Genomic DNA, 24,551 nt, shown 5'->3' with positions numbered 1-24,551 from the left:
TTATGGTACATAAGCGTATTATCATAACAACTCGATACTATAAGCTCCTACGATGCTTCAGATGTGTGCACTTCATTTCAAAAACCGAAGTGGAGTACAGAAGCACTGTCTACTCCTCAGTATTTGAAAGTTATCTTGGACTCATATTACCATTTATAAGATACAGTATGTTATTACAGCACACATAGATGAAAATGGCATACTCCCAACTCTCATGATCAGCAAAGTGGCAGCCAAATTTATTAAGAATTACGCATTGTATAATTTTAAATGACATTCCTGGTAGCAGCTGTTCATAATCATGGGCTTCCAGTTTCTGAATCTCAGTTCTTGGTGTCAGTTTTCTGCACCTGGGTCAGTCCTGTGTGTTTAAGCTTTTCATGCCAAGTCGGATTTCTACAGCCCTTAAGAAACTCTTCTGCGTGATTATCAGCTGTATTTTAACACCAACTGTAAAACGTTACTGTTCACCTGGAGCTGCAGCTCAGACGTTATACATTAAGTATTATGTAGAGTGAAAGGTAAATCTCAATGGACCCTCCTGTTGTTCTGACATAGACTTCCAGTTTGAACACTAAAAGCTGTGATGTTCAAGGGCTCTGACTTGGTTGTCAGTAGAATCAATGGGTAGCGTTGTTCGCCTTCATATCACGAATACCTTATAGGCGAACTGAAATGGTTAATGGAGAAATGTGGTTTCACTTCTCGTTATATGTGTTCGTAATCCGCATTAATTTTATAAGAAACATCATTTTCAGCTTATCGATGGAGAAATTTTTGTTCTGCTACGTTGTCAAGCACATATACACATTGTCATGACAGGAACAGATACAAGTTATTAGTGAAATTGTGACCTAATTTAAAGCAATGTAGGCAACAGCAGCTATAACTGATACAAATAAAGGAAGGGCCAAACTTGTGTTATTCACTTGAATGTGAATGTGCCATGACACGGCACCGAATACTCATGCAAAAACTGATATAATGTCCTTGGAGAAAGTCCGCAATCACCGTTCGAAAATCAGATTTTTTATAGTCCGTCTTGATTTCATTTTCTAATTTTGTAAACAGATCGGTTTTGGTTCAAAGCAATCAAGACAGAAATTAAAAAAATCTGAATATTTATGTTTGACAATGGCGTAGTGCCTGAATTACAATAGCAGAATAAAATGGCTACAAACCATAAGAAGAAAACAACGTCCTCAAGCACTAGTACAATTTGAAGCAAATTGTGTAGGAGTCGTGTATCTGAATCTATTCGCCAGATGAGCTTCATACTGATTTGGTGGTTTCGTGACGGTCTCAACATAACTGATGGTATTTTTAAGATTCCGTGCTTCTTACCGGTTCCATTTATGTGTAGAGTATTATGGCAATTGACGTAATGTTCCAAGTACGGGTCGTGTGTGCTATCTTCTTCCCACCCAACATGCTCTTGGACGTCCTCTTCTTTTCTATTATCCTTGTAATTAATCCGTGTAACTCGCTTCTCCTGGGTGTTTTCCGACTCTACCATATGAGATGGCCGCCGAGATGTTAATGAACTGAGTATCAGATCCGAAGTCTTCCTTAAACTGAAAACTCCTTTCCGTTTTAAAAGTGTTGAAATAGTTTTATTTCTACAGATTCCTTTATTACGCTGCCATATAATTTGAAGCATGCACCACGACGCTGATTTTATCGTATCTCGTGTCACTAGTTTACTGCAGACAGTTCTCGGCAACAGCTAATTTGCTTAATTATTTTGCAATTACCTGTATAAGCGAATAACATGATTCTACAGTAAAGTTGAGACACTGTTCAACCCCCATCCTCCTCTAATGCCTCCCGCGGATCTCCCTCCTAAACTGTTTTCATCGATGTTCGGCGTCAGTTATCTGCAATGTTGGCTTCTGTGAAGACTTAAGAAAGTCCAGAGAGTTCCTGGTTTACGGTATGGTGCTTTGAGAAATACCCTTATTTATTACAATTAATTTTTCTCGCAGTCGCAGTAAATACACTGAACCAATTTATTATAACCCTTGCCAAACGATCTAGTCATTAATTAGTTACAATTGTCAAGTTACTGCTGTGCCTCTGCAGTTATGCTGGATAGAGTCCCCCATAAGAAAATGAATGTTAAAAATGATCATCATAGGTAGACGTAAATGTCAACAAAAATTGATTATTCTAGGAATAAAGTTCACGTTAGTACTTACAACCAGCGTCATATCTCACAAATATTTGTGATATAAGTAGGACTTCCTAGTGACCGAGGATCAACGATGTATATTTTTCTTTCGAAACACAGGTTATGTAAAACAAAGATTCCAATACTCTTACAGGCCGTTAAGATCGTTCTACATTAGATTAACATTTTTCTAACAGGGATGTTACACTCCGTAGACAACGAAATAATGCCACCCTCTTGATGTGTGCTTCTTTAGGAGTATAAGCTCTGCATAAGAACGATCGTCTATTTTCCAAAACTAAAATGTGCAAAACTACAAGTAAAGCTATATGATTGTCATTTCATTATCAGATTTCCTTCTGTTCTATACAGTCCACTTTCTTCACCGAAGTACACGGCTATGTTGTACTATGCTTGGCTAAAGGGGGGTTGCGACTTTGACGCGCCAATATCATCGCTTTAAAAATGTAATTCGTGTGCCGTTTGATATTGGACTGATTTAATGAAGAAGTGACGCTGAATGTGAAAAAGTAGTTTTAGTCACATGTCATACTGTACTGTTTCATTTAGCCTCGATCACATCAATGAAATCGCACACCTGTGTTTGTTGTTCAGATAGGGTAATTACACTCCTGGAAATGGAAAAAAGAACACATTGACGCCGGTGTGTCAGACCCACCATACTTGCTCCGGACACTGCGAGAGGGCTGTACAAGCAATGATTACACGCACGGCACAGCGGACACACCAGGAACCGCGGTGTTGGCCGTCGAATGGCGCTAGCTGCGCAGCATTTGTGCACCGCCGCCGTCAGTGTCAGCCAGTTTGCCGTGGCATACGGAGCTCCATCGCAGTCTTTAACACTGGTAGCATGCCGCGACAGCGTGGACGTGAACCGTATGTGCAGTTGGCGGACTTTGAGCGAGGGCGTATAGTGGGCATGCGGGAGGCCGGGTGGACGTACCGCCGAATTGCTCAACACGTGGGGCGTGAGGTCTCCACAGTACATCGATGTTGTCGCCAGTGGTCGGCGGAAGGTGCACGTGCCCGTCGACCTGGGACCGGACCGCAGCGACGCACGGATGCACGCCAAGACCGTAGGATCCTACGCAGTGCCGTAGGGGACCGCACCGCCACTTCCCAGCAAATTAGGGACACTGTTGCCCCTGGGGTATCGGCGAGGACCGTTCGCAACCGTCTCCATGAAGCTGGGCTACGGTCCCGCACACCGTTAGGCCGTCTTCCGCTCACGCCCCAACATCGTGCAGCCCGCCTCCAGTGGCGTCGCGACAGGCGTGAATGGAGGGACGAATGGAGACGTGTCGTCTTCAGCGATGAGAGTCGCTTCTGCCTTGGTGCCAATGACGGTCGTAAGCGTGTTTGGCGCCGTGCGGGTGAGCGCCACAATCAGGACTGCATACGACCGAGGCACACAGGGCCAACACCCGGCATCATGGTGTGGGGAGCGATCTCCTACACTGGCCGTACACCACTGGTGATCGTCGAGGGGACACTGAATAGTGCACGGTACATCCAAACCGTCATCGAACCCATCGTTCTACCATTCCTAGACCGGCAAGGGAACTTGCTGTTCCAACAGGACAATGCACGTCCGCATGTATCCCGTGCCACCCAACGTGCTCTAGAAGGTGTAAGTCAACTACCCTGGCCAGCAAGATCTCCGGATCTGTCCCCCATTGAGCATGTTTGGGACTGGATGAAGCGTCGTCTCACGCGGTCTGCACGTCCAGCACGAACGCTGGTCCAACTGAGGCGCCAGGTGGAAATGGCATGGCAAGCCGTTCCACAGGACTACATCCAGCATCTCTACGATCGTCTCCATGGGAGAATAGCAGCCTGCATTGCTGCGGAAGGTGGATATACACTGTACTAGTGCCGACATTGTGCATGCTCTGTTGCCTGTGTCTATGTGCCTGTGGTTCTGTCAGTGTGATCATGTGATGTATCTGACCCCAGGAATGTGTCAATAAAGTTTCCCCTTCCTGGGACAATGAATTCACGGTGTTCTTATTTCAATTTCCAGGAGTGTATTTTAAACAGATGGAAATGTAGCGATAAGTCATGACATTGCAGTATGTGTGGGTTTGGTCCCCCTTACATCGATATTTTGTTTCTTCTCGTTACCAAAATTCCTCTCTTGGATCTTGAATACGTGATCATTCAAATGTCTCTCATGATAACACACGCAGATTTGCATGCGAATCATTCTTATCATCGTTTTTGCGATGAGCGATTTACATTGTAAGAACATTTTCTGAGTGATCAAGGCCTCGCACTTCCGTTAATGGTGTAGACTGTCCACCTGACGAGGTTTTATCTTTTTTCTGAGGTTTGCCTCCTTACATAATCAGCTGACTGTAGTGTTTATGTCAGTCACAGTAATTACATTTTCTTTCTACATCAGCCATTTCATACGTACCGTGGTGGAGAAGGTATCAGAAGGTTAGCGTGTTGTGCAGCGTGAACAACTTAAGCAATAAAATGGAGTCTTATTATTATTCAGCTAAATAAATTCTGTTGGAGCTAATTAAATTTAGTGAAATGAATGTCCATAAGTTTTTAATTAAGCTATGTTTATGTGGAAAGGCCATCATTTTCGCCTGATAAGCTATGACGGAAATTAAAGCCACCATCTGACTTCAGATCTTCGTTTTTCCCACAGATTTGCGATTTATTGACTGCATACCAGGATATTTCATGCAGAAAAAACATTTCGTAATTTATTATTTTAGAATCCCTACAGCAGCAGAAGTTACCGACGCAAGCTTGTAAGGATTAAGATGACGTTTAGAGAGGGCTTACTTTACGTTGTCATTTTGTCTCATCTAACCCTTAGTGGTGATAATCGCTCACAAGTTCGCTGGTTTACAATGCTGTTTGTTGATTCCATCGAGAGATAGACGCTCCAGCACTGACAGTTCAGTATGCATCCTTCCAGGAAGTTCTGGTAACGGCTCAAGCAAGGACATGGAGTTCCTCCAGCTTCAGAGGAAAATTTGGTGGACAGAATGCAGACTGCAGTGGTGACCATCGCTCATCATTATTCTGCTCTTTTCTCATACACTGTGTCAGCATCATCAATAGGCAAATTTAATTCACAGACACAATAGCCCACAGAAATAGGAACACACCGGATTAAAAATTAGTGACTTCTACGAGACTTCGTGCTCATAACGAGTAACACTACCTGTAGCCTTGTTAATGGCCTAAATTCAGCAGGAAGAGAATCCACGGGTTTCTTCAGCTATGTCATATGCAGCTGAAGCTACTCACCAATGGCTAGATACCATAAAGGTATGAAATTACATACATGCTATTACGTTTAACCCACTCTTCAAAATAGTGCCGAACATTTTATGTGGGACTGAGATTGGATGATTTAGCAGGAGATTCGAGGTTTGATAGACTGCCTGAGAGTTCGACAAAGCCGGAACGTACGGGCGCAGCTTGCGAACACAGCCGTTGTCGTTTTGGAAGATGGGAACGATCACAGCACGCTCATGATAAGGATGTAGGAGAAAGAGCAACACTTGATCAACAAGAACGGTGGAATAAACGTCTTGTTTCAAGTTCACGATAAACTGAGCCAGTGTTCCACGTCATGGATCGAAAATCACCAGAAACATCGCAGAACCATCTGTGGCCTGCTCTACATGCCAGGTGATTATAATAAAAGTGCAGCTACTCACGATGGCTCGGTGTTGGCTGGTAGAGGTGCTAATGCGTTAATGCGGAACTGATTTACGCTAGAAAAAAGTTAGTTCCAATTCTGGCCACCAGGCCCAAATTTGGAGCTGTACATCATCTCGTCAACGTCTCCGGTGCTCAGATTGAACAAATTATGTAAGCAGCATTTAATAATAAAATCAACATGATGCCTTTCTCACTTGTTTGGCCTCATATGCTCACGTACGTTCCTAATTCATTACATATTGAAACATTTCTATACGTCTTTCTTGATTTGTACCTGTTGCCCAAACTTGAACTTTTTTTTTCAGAGTAAATCGATTCCGCTTTAACGCATTTGCATATCTACCAATCTTCGCTGCTATTCCGTAATTACAGCCCACACTGGACTCTGTGAGTAGCTGCAGCTAAGTTATAACTACCCAGCACATCATTCACTTACTGTCGATTAAACCCCTCATTGGGCACTCGCTGCACTTTACACTTTACATCATTAGGAAAGTGGCAAAATCACTAGTAGTCGGAAGAACACGGTCGTGTCGTATTCTTGGTGAATCTGTTCATCAGTGCATCTATATGTGTCACTAGTGAAGGAAGAAAAAAAGTGAAAAGTTTCAAGATCGAAAAGATGTCTTCTCCAAAAGTTGATTCTCAAACTCTGTGGGATGCAACAAAGTGCAAAATGCAGTCATAGACATACGAATCTAGCAATCCAGTGATCATGTCTGTTCGATAATGTGTCAAATAGGAAGAAAACAACCATCTCAGATCGGTTCAAGGCTACTGAAAGTCTACTCTATCGCCTAATATTGGAGGGTGGTTTTCGGAGGTTTCCTATGTAGCTGAATATCGTTTACGAATCAATGTAATCTATTAAAAACATCAATTGGATACGTATTAATTGGTTGACATACAATAATTCGGTGTAATACAAGTGTGCCTCTTGGGGCACGATACATTATCAATTTCATGAAATCAGCTAAAGAAAAATGCCAATTTCAGAATCTCTCTCCACTAAGTGGAACACTCCTGCATACAGACGACGCGCTAAACGGAAGGGGCTGCTCACTACATTCCAAAATCCTGTCTTCGCCGAGGATGTAGAGCATATATTATTACCACCAACTTTCAAATTGAGCAGTGACCACCATTCAAAGATAAGGGAGATTAGAGCTCGTAATGAGGCGTTCAGAGAGTCGTTTTCCCCTCGCGCGATCCTCAAGTGGAACAGAGAGGAGAATATGACTTTGGCACGAATAGTGCCCTCCGTCACACATCGCTTGGTGGCTAGCTGAGTATATATATGTAGATGTAGATCTAGAGCTTCTATTCTCTTCTTGTCCGCTACGTTTATCGTTCACGTTTCACTTCCATATAAGGCTGCACACGCTTCATATACTGCCTAACACTTATTGTGTTAGATGCTAACAATTTTCTCTGTTTCAAAACCTCTTTGTTTCTTAATGCTAATACTCATATTTATACCATTTAACAACCTTCAAAGTTCTTTGACTTCTCTGACAGAATTACGCTGTCGTCGGCAAACATCAAACAGCTTTTATTTATTCTCGCTGAATTTTAAATCATTTTTCCAAATTTCTCACTGATTTACTTTACATTCCATTCAAATTACAGACTGAATCACATGCAAAGATATCACATTCCCTGCTCAAGTACCGCTTCCGTTCAAGTCCTTCGATTCTCAGAACTCCTGTCTGGTTTCTGTATAAGTTGTGAATCATGTGTTTTATCCTTATTAAGTTCAGGATTTGTAATGCACTGAGGTGGCAAAAACCATGGGATAGCGATATACAGATGGCGAAAGTATCGCGAACACACAGTATGAAAGGGCAGTGCATTGGTGAAACTGTCATTTGTCCTCAGGTGACTCATGTGAAAAGGTTTCCGACGTGATTGTGGCGGCACGACGGGAACTAACAGACTTTCAACCCAGAACGGTAGTAGGGGCTACACGTATGGGACATTCTATTTCGGAAATCGTTAGGGAATTCACTATTCTGAGATCCACAGAGTCACTACTGTGCCGAGAATGCCAAATTACAGGCATTACCTCTCACCATGGCCAACGCAGCTTCACTTAACAACGGAGAGCAGTGGCATTTGCGTTGAATTGTCAGTGGCAACTGATAAGAAATACTGCGTGAAATAATCACAGAAATCAGTGTGGGACGTACGACGAACGTATCAGTTAGGCGAAATTTGGCGTTAATGGACAATGACGTAAGGTGGGTGTATATCGCATTCCTTGTAGCTGCGGCATGGCATATATTGGTCAAACTATCAGGGCCGTGGAGGACAGATATACTGAGCATAAACGGCACACACGATTACAGCAGCCAAGTAGATCCGCTATTGCCGAACATTGCTTGGATAATGGTCACCCCATGTTATATAATAACACCGAGATATTGGCATGCAAGTCCAGCTGTTGGGACAGTGTTGTTAAGGAGGCAATTGAGATTAAATTAGCGAGCAACCTCGTTAACAGGGGGTGGCACTAGTGTTCAGTGTGTGTGTTGTCTTTCCTGCATCAGTCCGAGAACCGAGGTTTTAAATTTGCATGAACGTCACCTGTCCGTTGCAGTTTGCCTTGAAAATGGCGGAGTGTTCTCCCACCGAAATATTGACGGTCGCTGAAAGTGTTACCTGGCTGAATTCCCGGAAGTTATTTGAAAATGGCAGTAGGCGAACGACGCGAGTGCCTTTGTTGTCAGCACGACATCACCTGCAGCCTGGGCTCGTGGCCGTGTTGGTTGGACCTCAGACTACAGGAAAACCGTGGCCTAGTTAGACGAGTCGCGATTTCAGTTGCTAAGAGCTGATATTAGAGTTCGAGTATAGAGCAGACCCTAAAAAGCCATGGACCGAAGTTGTAAGCAAGGCACTGTGCAAGCTGGATTGGCTACATGATGATGTGGGCTTGTTTACGTGGCATGGGCTGCGCCCTCTAGTCCAACTGAGACGATCGTTGACTGGAAATGATTATTTCGGGTACTTGGAGACCATTTGCAACCATTTATGGACATCATGTTCGCAAACAATGACGTAATTTTTATGGATGATGATCCCCCTGTCACCGGGCCACAATTGTTCGAGATTGGTTTGAAGAATATTCTGGACAATTGGAGCGAAAGATTTGGCCACCCAGATGGATCGGCATGGGACATAATCGAGAGGTCAGTTCGTGTACACAACCCTGCACCGTAGCAGTCTCGTAATAATGGACGGCTACAGAGGCAGCATTCCTCAATAATTCTGCATGGAACTTGCAACGACTTGTTAATCCCATGCCACGTCGGGTTGCTGCACTACGCCGGGAAAAAGGATATCTGACGCCATATTAGGAGGTATCCCATGAGTTCTGTTACCTCAGTGTAGCGTATTCCAGTGAACACTGTGAACTGCTTTATCTACAAATATTACAAACGCGGCTTGGCCTCTCTGCACGACTCTCCTAATATGAGTCATAAGGGCGCTTTTGCCTCGTGTGTTCCTAAATTTCTACGGAACTAACTTGCTCTATTTTCAGGTCGTCCTCTACCGGCAGTTCTATCATTATGTAAGTAGTTCTCAAGAGAATTTGCAACTATGGCTCATTAAGCTGATACTTTGGTAATATTTACGTCTGTCAGCAACTTATTTCATTGATGTTGTCATTATTCTACTCTTTAAGTCTGTTGATTATATAGCGTCCCTCACATGTCCCACACACCAGCTTGAATAGTTCTTTCACTGATGGCACTTCCAACTATCTTAATAATTCCAAGGGAATATCGTCTAGCCCATGAACGTCTCTGAAAAATTTGTGTTTCATTTTTCACAATGCCAGGAGCTCCGTTAGTGTCCAATCGTCCGCCTACATGTGGAAACAAAATGGTTCAAATGTCTCTGAGCACTATGGTACTCAACTTCTGAGGTCATCAGTCCCCTAGAACTTAGAACTACTTAACCTAACTAACCTAAGGACATCACACACATCCATCCCAGGATTCGAACCTGCGACCGTAGCGGTCGCTCGGTTCCAGACTGTAGCGCCTAGAACCGCTCGGCCACCCCGGCCGGCAATATAAAATGAAATCATGGATTAGAATCTCAAAGCATACTGTAAATGGTTAAAATGAAATGAACTAAAAATCATCTTCTTGTCTAAAACACGTTATTGTTCCAGGGAACTTCGGCAACTCTCAAAATCTTTTACACCTCTGATGTTTAGCCACATGTGGACCAATAGTGGGGCTCATGAAGCAGCACTGTTTAGCCGTCACAAAACAGAGCCTCGAAAATCAGTAAATAAAACTATTCTTCTACTGTTGCTCCGAATCGCATGTACTAACCGCCCTCTGCTGCGACAACGACTCGAAGTCTATTGGGTATTTGATTTTTCTCTTCTTTTTCGGGCCTCCTTACCTCCCCTTCTAGCCTAACCTTCCTCTCCACTTACGCCTTCATCGGCGAGCTTCTCTTCATATTTTTCATTTGTGCTGAATTGCTTTTTACCCTTCTTGCATATACACGTGTGTCATGTATTTTTTGGAGACTGCATGATTATATAACGTGAGTATTTCTTCTCTTAGCAAATTAAATATTACATATCTTGTTGTGAATTAATTTGTTTGTACAGATTCCACTTACTGCGTTTCCTTAGAACTATATAAAATATATGTCTGTAAAAAAAATAACTTGAAACATCTGTTGCAGCTGATGGGTTATGGGATGGGGAAAAAAAAAACCTCTGCTGATGTTGCTTAGTATCGTGTGTAGCCTCCTTCGGCTTCCGCAACGGCTCGAAATCTGTTAGGCATTGAGTCCACAACTCTAGCCACATAACTGAGAGATTCAAGTAACTCATTCCAAACGTCATGAATCACATTCTAAAGCTGTCTGCGAATCGACGGTGACTGTTCCTTTTCCCGTATTACTCTGTCCAAATATTCTCAATGGGATTCATTTCAGCTCCTTTACGTGGAGATTCCATTACAGTAATATTACTATGGTCGTCGAACCACCTCTTAACCACAGGTGGCATATGAATAGGTGAGCGATCTTGTTGGAACATGATCTCATAATCGCCAAATCTTGCTGCCACAGAAGTCAACATCACGTTCTCCAGAACGGATATGAAATTGCGCGCATCGAATCTTCCTTCCACTTCCCACAGGTGCCCACACCCTTCGGCCGATATCCATGCCCATACCGTTACCGACTACCTGCCACTCCTTCGACAACTGTAAATAAATTTTGGATTATACATAGCACCTTTTGGCATGTAGAAACAATTCATAAGATGTTGACACCTTTCATCGTGAAGGATCTGCAATCGTTTCTGGGTGAAGTCACCTTGTATCACCAGTATCAGGGAAGTCTGTCAATTGTTGAATCGACTGTTGTTCTCAGCATGTGAATGAACTTTGCGGCATCTCAAAGTGTTACTAAGCAGCACTCTGGCTCTGCCGGCCGTTAAAATTTGCTGCATAACGAAGGCAGCATGCAACAAAGGTCCAACTTGCATGAAGTGTCTTACATGCTTGGACACGCAAACAATAAATATTCCAGTGCAGCTGCACAAAGGAGTAACTCCATCTGCATTACGTATGTGAGACTCTCATTCAGATTTCGTTCTTCAGTGATGGTTGTTTATGAGAAGACTGCGCTACGCCTGGTATGGAAAAAGAAAAGTCTACCAGCTAATGTCGAAATTCTACAGCAGTATGATCTTGGTCTATGGATAATGAAGTTTTATGGTTCTGTGGTGTGCTCACGTTCGTCAGGATCACATGACTGTCATGCAAATATGCAATCAGTGAGTTCAGGAGGGCCATACTTAAGTCCCATGCAGGATCTCTACGACCCCACACGACTAGCGCCCAAGAGGACAGACACTTCGTTCACTCGGCGATGTATCATTGTACACGTACATCACGTACACTCGGTGACAGAATTGTCTACAACTCTTGCCATATCGTTATTCTCAATTGCACAGCTTTACTGCCACTATCACAGCATAACATGTAAGGTGACGAAGCGCAGCCGACGTATGGCCTACAGATTTAAAGTCGAGAAACCCTATGAGCACTATCAGACTGATTTACGAGGTGTGTGAGGAAAATAATGAGGCAGACACAGTGCGAGCGATCTGGTTATGCTGCATTGTTCTACTTGTACAGACAGGTCCTTTCACCTCTTCCAGATACTCAGCCCGAGTTTCAGCTGCGCACAGCCATCTTTGAAGTTGTGTTGTTGTTCTGCGTTACGGAAATGAAACAGGGGAGTTTATAGCTATCAATTTTTATGTTAAACTTGGGCATTTTCGTGTGTGACCTTTGAAAAGATGAAACAGACCTATGGGGAACATTCTCTATCAAGAGCACAAGCTTCTCGCTCGCACAAGTCACATTTGGAAGGCCAAGAACACGTTGAGGATGAACCTCGCTCAGGGAGACATTCAACATCAAAAACCGACGAAAAATTCGAACGTGTGTTTGCTCTCGTGTGATTGAACAATAAGGAAGATGGGTGACCCATTAGACACTTTCGCCGTACATCAAATTGTGAGCAAAGTTTTTCACACGGGAAAGGTTTGTGCCATAATGGTGCTAAAAAATTCACAACTGAGCAGGTTATCTACAAAATTTTCAGGCCCATTCCGTAGTTTCCTGTGCATGGTCAAGTTGACACTTTGAAATTTCGTTGTCTTACTTCTTCCAATTCCGTAGCACTGTTTGATATTAGGCTATCATCCACTGCTTCCCTTGAAATCACTGCAATTTATGTTGCGTGCAATTTGATATGCATAACTTATTAGGTCACTATCATTCACATCCTGCAAATTGCATTGAGCTTCCTCCAAACGCGCAGATACCAATTTTTGTAACAAGTGCGCCCTGTCCTCCCTTGAATATTCGTGTTTTTCTTACGCACTACATGTCATATTGCTGCGGACGTATTCCAGATCTGTCCATAATAGTTTTTTTTTTTACTGTGCTTCAGATTATCTTTCATGTACGTAATTATGCTTAGTACCCGCTTCTTCAACAACGATTGTCCTTTCCTACGTTTCATTGGAGACGCGATTTATGGTTCCCTGTCCGACAAGGATGATGAACTACATAGCTCGTCAACTGTTTCAGTATCACTTTTACTTCTTAAACACGTATCGTCATCGTTGTACTCGTCACGTACATTGCCCGCATGTTGATTACGATTTCCTCTCTTTCCGGAATGGAATGTCCCACACGTCTAGCTCCACCTATCATTCCGCGTTCAAAGTCTGTCAATTCCCGTAGTGCGGCCACAATCATATCGAAAACCTTTTCACGCAATTCATCTGAGTATAAATCACAGTTTCGTCAACGCATTGTCCTTTTATAAGAAAACAGATGATGACAGGTGTGAAAATTACCGAACTATCAGCTTAATAAGTCATAATTGCAAAATAGTAAGACGAATTCTTTGCATAAGGACGGAAAAACTGGTAGAAGCCGACTTCGTGGAAGATCAGTTTGGGTTTCGGAAAAATGTAACAACACGTGAAGCGTTACTGACGCCAGGACTTACTTTGAAGGATACTTTAAGGAAAGGCAAACCTACGTTTACAGCATTTGTAGACTTAAGCGAAAGCTTTTGACAAAGTTGACTGGAATATTCTCTTTGAATTTATAAAGTAAGAGGGGTAAAATACTGGGAGCGAAAGGATTTACAACTTGTACAGAAACCATAGGGGTTATAACAGTCGAGGGACACGAAACAGAAGCAGGGAATGAGAAGGGAATGAGACAGGGTTTCAGCCTATCACCGACGTTGTTCAATCAGTACATTGAGCAAGCAGTAAAAGCAAGCAAATAAAAATTTAGAGTAGGAATTTAAGTTCAGGGAGAAGAAATAAAATCTTTAAGGTTTACTGATGACACTGAAATTCTGTCTGAAACAGTAAAGGACTTGGAAGAGCACTTAAACGGTATGGACAGTGTCTTGAAAGGGGGATACGAGAAGAACATCAACAAAAGCAAGACAAGGATAATGGGATGTAGTCGAATTAAATCCTGTGACGTTGAGGGAATTAGATTAGGAAATGAGACACTTAAAGTAGAAGATGAGTTTTGCTGTTTCAACAAAATATGAAGCAAAATAACTGATGATGGCCGACGTAGAGATGATGTGAAATGTAGACTGGCAATGGCAAGAAAAGCGTTACTGAAGTAGAGAAATTTGTTAACATCGAACTCTTGCCTGAAGGTATTTGTCTGGAGTTTAGCCATGTGTGGAAGTGAAATGTGGACGATAAACAGTTTAGACAAGAAGAAAATGGAGTCTTTTGAAATGTGGTGCTACAGAGGAATGTTGAAGATTAGATGGGCGGGTCACGTAAGTAATGAGGAGATACTGAATAGAATTGATGAAAAAAGAAAGTTGCAGCTAACCTAACTAGAAGAAGGTCTCGGTTTATGAGACACATTCTGAGACATCAATGGATCACGGATTTAGTATTGGAGGGAAGTGTGGGTGGAAGATGGGAGAGGGGTAAAAATCGTAGAAAGAGACCAAGAGATGAATGCAGTAAGCACATTCAGAAGAATGTAGGTTGCAGTAGTTATTTGGAGATGAAGAGGCTTGTATATATGGTTCTCGGGCGAGACGTCGGATGTCATAGTGAAAACTCCACAATATTTCATAAGAACAACTGGCCGACATCTTCAGATGCAACGAACACACTGCTAAGGCATGACTAGAGCCCCCTATTTATGCCAGTCTTAGGCAGAAAGTGCGCATGCGTGGAGGCACCAAAATTCGATGGCCAATAGCGACGATATCGACCGATAGCTGGAAGGACAGCAACTCCACCTGCAAGATGAAACCGTTTACCACAAGAAGAGAACAACGAAGTTCGTAGGCGATCTGTATACAATCCAGCTGACGAACCTTTGCCTGACGCGGCGGTATCGATCTTGGAGAAGAGACTGAACGTCGCACCCACGCCGAGGACACAACCTGTTTTGGACATCATTAGTGCCGTCGAACAAGGCATCCTAAAACTTCCCAGGGAAACTGCCAAGGAGATCCGGCGGGAGACTTGCCGTGCTCTAACAGGGGCTCAAGTGCCTAAGAACAATATAACAGCTGCAGAGAGGTCAGTGGTTCGATCCCTACGAGAAGAGCCTTATATTGTGATTTTACCGGCGGATAAGAGAAATGCGACTGTTATCCTCTCCACGTCAATGTATCTGAGCAAGATGCACCAGCTTTTGGACGACTCTGCATATCGCTTACTAAATAAGGACCCCACAGCCCAAATTCAGTGACAAACTTTGGAGCTCCTCAAATACAGCACGATCTCCGATGTAGTTGCTAAGAGACTACGTACACAGGCGCTCGTACCTCCCAGGCTATATGGACTGCCCAAAATTCACAAGGACAATGTGCCACTGCGGCCTATTGTAATATTGGGGCACCAACGTATAATCTCGCGAAACATCTGGCAGCGCAACTGAGCCCTTTAGTAGGAAAATGTGAGCATTATATCCGTAACTCACAAGACTTTATTCGTCGGCTCAGGAACTTACGACTTTCACCATCAGATATACTCGTAAGTTTTGACGTATTCTCACTTTTTACTCGAGTACCATTGCAGGAATCGTTGTTGCTCATTAGCGAGAAGCTGGATGGGGAACTTTTAGACTTATTCAAACATGTTCTCACCTCGTATTTTTTATTCAATGGACAATATTTGGAACAGACTGACGGCGTCGCAATGGGTAGTCCCCTGTCACCCATTGTGGCTAATCTTTTTATGGAAGACTTCGAGGAGAGAGCACTCCGGTCATCGGAATTGAAACCTACGTGTTTTTGGCGATATGTGGACGACACGTTTGTTATCTGGCCTCACGGCATCGCATCACTGAATGTATTTCTCGAACATCTTAACTCGCTTCATCCCAACGTCAGGTTCACTACGGAGATGGAGAAAAACGGCGAACTTCCATTCCTGGACGTGTTGGTACGGAGAAAAGAAGATGGCACGTTAGGTCACTCAGTGTACCGTAAACCAACACACACGGACTTATACTTGCAGGCCACCAGCTGTCACCATCCTTAGTAACGAAGTGGCATACTTAAGACGTTGGTTCACAGAGCACGAGCCATATCAGACTCAGACAGCTTACCCAATGAGCTACTCCATCTGTGTACCACTTTCCAACAAAATGGATATTCCGAACGGGAGATTCGCCGTGCCTTACACCCGAAGCGGCTTACCCAACGTGAGGAACTGGAAGAAGGCGAAGAACAAAGAGGAATGGTCATCTTGCCCTACATCGGCGGCGTCTCTTCAGAAATAGGAAGATTATTGAAGAGGCATAAAGTTAAATGTGTCTTTCGTCCGCCGGCAAAACTCAGAGCTCTCTTGGGCTCATCTAAGGACAGCCTTGGTCTAAGAAGATCCGGTGTTTACGATATTCCTTGTAGCTGCGGCATGTCGTACATCGGACAAACTTGTCGCACTGTAGAAGAGAGATGTACTGAACACCGACGCTACACTCATCTGGAGCAACCAGAGAAGTCTGCAGTGGCCGAGCATTGTCTCAGTACAGGCCATTCTATGAATTATCAACACACCAAAACTCTCGAGTCGACGAGTTCGTACTGGTACAGTGTTATTAAGGAAGCAGTGGAAATACGTAACTAGACGAATCTTGTAAACAGAGACACGGGATTTCAGCTCAGTACAGCCTGGGATCCAGCAGTGGCCATATTGAAGTCGCATCGAGCAGAGAGGAGTACTATTGGTCATACGACGGATGACGATTCGCCAGCAACATAAGTATTCTGTTGACAACGGGAGGATAGTCACGCGCCTTACGCGGACGCGCATCTTTTCTTGCGGCTTCCGACAGAGGTCGCTGGGGCGGCCGACGGCAGCGCAGAGCAGCAGCGGCAGCCTCCGCGCGTGCGCCGAAGTCTTTGGTTCTTAACATTGCAGGTGGCGTTGCTGTCCTTCCCGCTATCGGTCGATATCGTCGCTATTGGCCATCGAATTTTGGCGCCTCCACGCATGCGCACTTCCTGCCTAAGACTGGCATAAATAGGGGGCTCTAGTCATGCCTTAGTCCTTCGTGAAGCTCCTGTCTCTTTCCTCTCCACCCTGGCCAGGCTCTACAATGTAGTCCTGTCCACCGGTTACTACCCCGACCTGTGGAAAACCTCCCGTATCCTGATGTTCCTTAAACCTGGCAAACCGCCGTCTGCCGTCTCCTCCTACCGTCCCAGCAGCCTTACCTCGGTCTTCAGCAAGGTCCTGGAATCTATCCTCACCCGCCGCATCCACCAGCATCTCCGCCAGCACCGCCTCCTTACCGTTACCCAGTGTGGCTTTCGGCCGTCCTTCTCTTCCGACGATCTTCTCCTTCACCTCACTCATCTCCTTTCCGACCAGCTTAATTCCCGTCGCTCCGCAATCTTCCTCTCCCTGGACCTCGAACGGGCTTATGACCGCATATGGCATTCTGGTCTCCTCTTCAAGCTCCAAACCTTCGCCCTTCCCATTAACTACGTCCGTCTGATCGGCTCCTTTCTCTCCCACCGTCCTTCCTATGTCACCATCCATAACACCGACTCCTACACCTTTTTCCCCTCCGCCGGCGTGCCCCAAGGCTCCGTCCTCTCCCCCCTTCTGTACCTTTTGTATACGGCGGACATGCCGCCGCCGTCACTCCCCGTCCACCTCCTCCAGTTTGCCGATGACACCGCCTTCCTTGCCCTTGCCCCCACCCTGCCGCGCTCCCAATACCTTCTCCAATCCCATCTTGACCGGTTCACCGCTTTGTGCAACCAGTGGTTGCTCAAGGTCAATCGCTCCAAAACCCAGGCGATCATTGTAGGCAAAATCACCCCTTCCTTCTGCCTCATTGATTTCTATCTCACCATCTATGGCCGTCCAATCGCCCTCACTCCCACCCTTAAGTACCTTGGCGTCACCCTCGACCATCGCCTCTCCTGAACTCCCCATCTCTGGACAATCCAAGCCAAGGCACACTCCGTCTCCTCAAGCTCCTTTCCGGCCGTATGTGGGTCTGGACCCCTCCACCATCCTCCACACCTATAAATCCCTCATCCGCCCTATCCTTTGTTACGCCCATCCGGCCTGGATTTCCGCCCCCCCCCCCCTACCTTTTATAAATCCCTCCATGGCGTTCAAGGCCATGCCCTCCGCCTCGCCTATCGCATCCGTCTCCCCTCCCCCACGCGGATCTTGTATGATCTCATCCCCTTCCCCCACCTCCTCCTCTTCCTTGAAAGGATACGGATCCTGTACACCTCCCACAAACTAGATCCTCCTCATCTGCTTGTCTCACCAATCCTCTCCCACCCCCACCCGCTGCCACGCCTGTATTCCCACGTCCCACCTGGTCTCCATCTCTCCACCCTCCTTACCCTCTCCCAAGGTGGCTTCCGCCAGCTCCCCCTCCCTGATGATGTCCTCCTCCCCTCCATCTACCCCTCCTATCAAGTTTGATCCTCCCCCCCACTTCCTGTGTCCTTTCCTTTCGGCACCTCCCTCCCTGCTCTTCCCTTCCCTTCCCTTCTCTTTCCTTTTCCCCCGTCCCCTCCCTCCTCCCCTCTTCCCCCGGGCTCCCCCTCCCCCTTCCTCCCTTCCCCCTATCTCCCCTGCCCTTGGCATCTGCTCTCCCCTCTCGCTCTCCCATCCCCCCTCCTCCTCTCTTGGCAGGTCCCCGGACTCGTACACGGTTAGTGAACATTCACACGCCGGAGATCAACGCCTCATGTTCTATGTGTGTCGTCGTTTTGTGCTTAAGTGGTTCAGTGTTATTCGTTTTTGTGCACCTACGTTCACGTGTGACAATATTCGTCTCTGTCCAAGTGTCTGAACAAATTTTATCTTCGACTCTACGCCCGTGAACGGCTCCATGTATTTTAAAAAGAGTTTGTCTCCGTTTCTATGTCCACCATGTTTTTTCTCTCGATGTCTTCATTTGTATCTTGTGTGTTCTCTGAGGCCAAAGAGCGGCGTAGCATGCTGCTGCTGGCCTGCCTGTTAACAGGTTTGAAAATAACAATAAAGAAAGAAAAAAAAACATGCCTTAGTGTGTTCGTCGCAGCTGAAGATGTCGGCCAGTTGCGCTGATGAAATATTGTGGAGTTTTCACTATGACATCCGACGTCTCGCCCGAGAACCATATATACAACATGTCCGTCGGGAAAGCCTAAAACAACACATGAAGAGGCTTGCACGAAATAGTGTAGCATGGAGAGCTGCACCGAGCCAATCTTCAGACTAAAGGCCACAACAACAATGTGATACTACCACCGTCTATGTATGTACACATCTCTGTCCCATAACTTTTGTCTCCTCAGTGTATACTACACTGTACGAACGTAGTCAAAAGATAGCAGACAGTGTGATTGCTATATACTGAACCAGTTGAAATAGCAGTTTATATTTTAAACGGTTATTATTGGGTGAAGATGGGTACATTCACACGAAAGTCTATCGTCAGGAAGCAAATCACTTGCTGCTAATGGCTATTTCAAGTTATTAATGTCGACAATCGAGCAATAACGTCACCATTACAATGCCAACACAAAATCGTTTAATAGTGATACTTGCTCTTACCATTTGCCCTGTGGTCCCGTTTCGCAGCAAAACCATCTCAAAACTTTTCACAAACACCCTGCTCTCATCTTCACCTTATCTGGTACTCCTTGTGATATATGTCCCATTTTTCACAATATTTCTTCACCTTTTCAATAAACAATCAACGACCAAACCGGCAGCTGCCATGGCAGGCCGACAGCAACTGTTGCTATGGTTACGAACAAGTGTGTACCGCCAAGGGCCCCGCTACCAGGGGGAAGTGATCGAATGTTTCTCTTTCAATAAAAATGATTTAAAAGTCGGTATTACGAAGGTTTTTAACAGGGTCTGAACTAGAACTTTTTATGAGTACTTAAAACCGCCATTCTCTATCAAAACTACTCCATACTCCCTGGTTTGCCCTCGACCCAACAAAGTATCTTATGGTAACTCTTGTATACCACCCGATTCTCGCGTAAGACAACTTCTTCGCGGGAAAAATGACTGGCGATTACAATTCTCTCGCGTGTCTTCCTGGTGAATTCATAGCTCTTCGCAGTTGTATCTTGCAAGCACTAACTAATGCGTCGTACGAGTTAAACTGAGAACATTCTTTGTACTCGGTATTTCGGAGAACATTATCAGGTTCGCATGGATTGAGCTAGTCGGAGGATATATCTGCCTACCTCAGAATGTCCTCAGCGTGAGTATTGTAAACAAAGGACATTCTCCGCTTTCGTATGAATAAAAGTAGAGAAGTGTCTCACAAATGGAGAACGTCTGCAAATTTTTGAAGCGACCTCAATATCATACTTCGAGCTGAGTAAGTTATGTTGTGGCTATTACCTAGTATTTTTAGTGAAAACCGCAGAATTTGTGGTGCTCGAAAGGCAGAATAATTGGCCAAATGCGAGTAATATTCGCGCACTGAGGCTTCAATGCAAACTTAATTAGGTATCTCTATATATAGTTCATTGATCCTAGTAATCTAGAAGCTCAATGATTATTGCCTGTTTCCGATGTAGATGCTGCCAAGATATTGGTCCAGGGAATTACTAGACCGAATCAAAATCTCTACAATGGTTTCACAGACTCAGCACTGTTAAAAATATTCGCAAAAAGTTTTGCACTCGAACGTATTCGTACTTTTATTGCTGAGAAAGAAGGAGACAGTGGCATTGGGAAAGAGATGCAATAGTAATAAATACTGGAAGCTAGAAGACAGGGGTTGTGGTAAAAGAATAACGAAGGAGACAATGGCGATGTGAGAGAAAGAGAGGGACTCAGTGACAGAACAGTGCTAGGGAAAGAGTGAAGGAGACAGTGCCAGTGAGAGAGGAATAAAGAGAAGGAGAAAGTGGAAGTGGGTGAGAGCCAGTGATAATGAGAGACAGACTGTATGACAATGACGAAGAAAAGAGAGTGACAATGTCGAGAAAGAGCAACATTGGAAAGGAATGGATCAGATAGTAGCAGTAAGAGAGAGCAAGAGGTGACAGTGACAGTGAGACGTAACTGTAGTGGTAGGACAGAAAGAAGGAGACCGTGGCTGTGAGACAGGAGACAGTGACGGAAAACCACAAAGAGATAATGACAATATGTTACCCGAGAGTGCTAAGGCGCTGCTTCCTGGACTCGGGTAGGCGCGCCGGCCCCGGATCGAATCCGCCCAGCTGATTAACGACAAGGGCTGGTGTGCCGGCCAGCCTAGTTGTGGTTTTTAGGCGGTTTTCCACATCCCACTAGGTGAATACCGGGCTGGTCCCCACGTTCCGCCTCAGTTACACACGTCGCCAACATTTCAAAGTCGTCCGCACTATTTCACGATTTACACTCGATGTAGACAGCTGGGGTACACTGATTCCGTCCTGGGGGGTACAGGGTGGCGGCAGGAAGAGCATCCCGCCACCCCTAAAACTAACCTTGCCAAATCCGTTGTAACCACGGCGACCCTGCGATCGCTGCGGGACTGTGGCGTAAGCGAAAGAAAGAGAGAAAGTTAGGCGAATTTAATGAGTGAGAGAACGACTTGTAGTGATGGAATAATTGTAAGCGGGACAGTAAGGGGACCTTGTGGGAGTGAAATGTGAGTTACACGTTAGAAAGAGAGCGAATATGTTCGCATGCCAAAATATTTGGGTAAATTTTTAGTGGTGCTGAGGAAGGTGGAATGAGGCAGCTGGTATACCACTTTTCAGTCAAAGTCTATTAAACAGGAGCATATTCGTCTTTTTTGTGCTCGAATTGAAACATTTTTCTGCTGGTCTATCTTGCTAAGCACCTGCCCCTATCCAGGGGCAAGGGGCAATAGCAGATAGCTTATCTAACGGCTTCCAGGGACATCAAAAATTTTATTTTAATTGTTTCTGTAGGCACTAGCATTGGTTCCGGAAACAATGATAGTATGAAAGCTAAGTCGCTGTGTTCGTGCACAGCATCAAGAAATCAGTAGATGCAGAGGCCCAGGTAAATGCTGCGTTCGTTGACCTCCAGAAGGCATTCGATAAAGGTCCGAGCGTGACCTAGTGAGCAAAATATGAGAATACGTGATTCGATTTAAGAGTGTCTAGCAAACAGAACAGAGCATGTCACTCTGAAAGGAGAGAAGTCTACAGACGTAAAAGTAACTCTGCGCGCGTCCCATGCAGAATGGGACAAATAAAAGTGGACTGGTCGAGTCGTTACGATTGGAAGTGAGTGTATGCACGTATCCACACCCCATGAGCGTACACCACGTGTGTGCCCGACACGTGGTCCACACGTGGTTCAGAGTGTAGTTCGGGCTGCGTCAGTGTGAGTGGAGCGGGCAGAGGGGACGAGGGTGCTCACAGAGGAGCAGCGGGTATTCATGTGGAAAGCTGCGTGACAACAAAGTAGTGGAAACGGTGTGGTCAGTTGTTTGCTGCGAAGTTTAATGGTGCCAGAGAGCCAACAAAGAGTGCCATGCAAGTCTTAGTCCGAAAATGGCGTCAGAGAGGATCCGTTTTGAACAAGTCAAAAAACATGTGAAATATACCCGCACACCAGAAAATGTGCCTCACGTTTACCAGAAAATACTTCAGAGACCTACCAAATCAATCCGATACATGTCGCTAGAGATCAGCATATCATTTCGATCATGCAGACGAATATTCCACCTGGACCTGTTCTCTCAGTAACGTTTATTTTCCCCGCCCTGTAGAACCACTATTTTTCACAATACGTGTATAAATAACCTAATAGATAACGTCGGAAATTCCTTATGGTTTTTCGCGGATGACGCTGTTGTATACAGAGAAGTCACGACGTTAAAAAAGTGTAGTGAAGTGCTGGAAGGCCTGGAGATGATCGACGTTTTGTGCAGAGAGTGGCAATTGTTTCTCAACATGAACAAATCCAAAATTTCGCGGAAACATGTGCAGAAAGAGCGTTTACTGCATGTTTACACAACTGCAGAAGAATCACTGGAAGTAGATGCTTCCATAAAATACCTAGTAGCACGTGTACGGAAAGTTTTGATGTGGAGCGACCACATAAAACTAATCACGAATAATGCAAAGTACATTGGAAGAAACCTCAGAAAATGCAGTCTGTCAACAAAGAATGTGGCTTACAAAACACTCGTTCGACCAATACTTAAATATCGCTCGTTATTGATCTGTACCAGATAGGAATGATAGAGGGAAGACAGAAAATCGGAAGAAGAGCAGCGCGTTTAGTTGAGATGCTCAGCCAACTCCTGTCGCAGACAACGCAAGAGAGACGTTCTGCATCACGGTATGGTCTACTGTTTAGCTTCCGTGGGAGTGCGTTAGTAGAAGAGTCAGCTAGTATATTGCTTTCTCCTACGTCCATCAAGCGCAAATACCATGAAGATAAAATCAGAGAGAAATTCGAGTCCATACGGAGGCATAACAGCAACGGTTCTTCCCGCGAACCTTATACGAATGGAATAGAAAAAGGTGGGAGTGATACTGGCACACTAAGTAACCTCCGCCATACACCGTAAGATGGCTTGCGGATTATAGATGTAGATGTACATGTGGATTTCATATAAGTAGTGGTCGAATTTTTAAATGTAAAATGTAGCGATAATCTAAAGATTAAGAGGCTATAATCTTAGATGAAAAGTTAAACATAGTAAGTTCATTACTGCCCGCCCCGTTGGCCCTGGGGTCTAACGCGCGGCTTTCCGGATTGGGAAGGAGCACCGGTCCCCGGCACGAATCCGTCGGGCGGATTTTTGTCGAGGTCCGGTGAGCTGGCCAATCTGTGGATGGTTTTTAGGTGGTTTTCCATCTGCCTCGGCGAATGCGGGCTGGTTCCCCTTATTCCGCCTCAGCTTCACTATGACGGCGATTGCTGCGTAAACAAGTTCTCCACGTACGCGTACACCACCGTTACTCTACCACGCAAACATAGGGGCTACACTCGTCTGGTGTGAGACGCTGCCTGGGGGGGTCCACCAGGGGCCGAACCGCACAATAACCCTGAAAGAGTGGTTCGGTATGGGGCGGTGGAGGGGTGAAGTGGACTGCGGTAGTCGTCGTGGGGTTGCGGACCACTGCGGCTGCGGCGGGGACGGAGCCTCTCCGTCGTTTCTAGGTCCCCAGTCAACTTAACATAACAGAACAAGATCATTATTACAGTTACAAACTGTGTATACGTCCTGAGGCAGCGTAACTCACGGCGCGCAAAATATCCAGACAATATTTATCCAGTATTTATGGATGAGAACATTTAGCGGGGTCCAACAAACTTCAGCCATAATTTCAAACATTTTCGAAACATTTTCCCACTGAAACCTAACCCCCCCCTTCCACACACACACACACACACACACACACACACACACACACACACACACACACAAACACACACATCCATTATAAATAAATGGATAAGTTTATCACTTAGTACGTTTTCGCTGTTCAAGTTCAGGATCAAGCATAATGTTTTGATTTATTACTTCTTTACTGCTGCTTCTACTTGCTACACATTTTTTCAGGCAATATTCACGTAAACCACTGAATGTCTCTCAAAATTATAGCATTCTATGACATGATTCAGGAAACGTGATGTCACAAA

The 24,551-nt window shown here is 44.9% G+C and overlaps 1 protein-coding gene across 1 annotated transcript in view; it reads right to left on the bottom strand.

Moving 5' to 3' along the window:
- The window catches only part of LOC124622183 (cytochrome P450 6j1-like), a 135,490-nt gene that overhangs the window by 2,392 nt on the left and 108,547 nt on the right, over positions 1-24,551 (bottom strand). The gene's annotated exons all lie outside the window — the stretch shown is intronic.

This window comes from Schistocerca americana, chromosome 7 (genome assembly GCF_021461395.2).
Source record: "Schistocerca americana isolate TAMUIC-IGC-003095 chromosome 7, iqSchAmer2.1, whole genome shotgun sequence".
Taxonomy (NCBI): Eukaryota; Metazoa; Arthropoda; class Insecta; order Orthoptera; family Acrididae; genus Schistocerca; species Schistocerca americana.
Note: the sequence above shows the minus strand (reverse complement) of the source record. Positions and strands in the feature narration are given on the sequence as shown.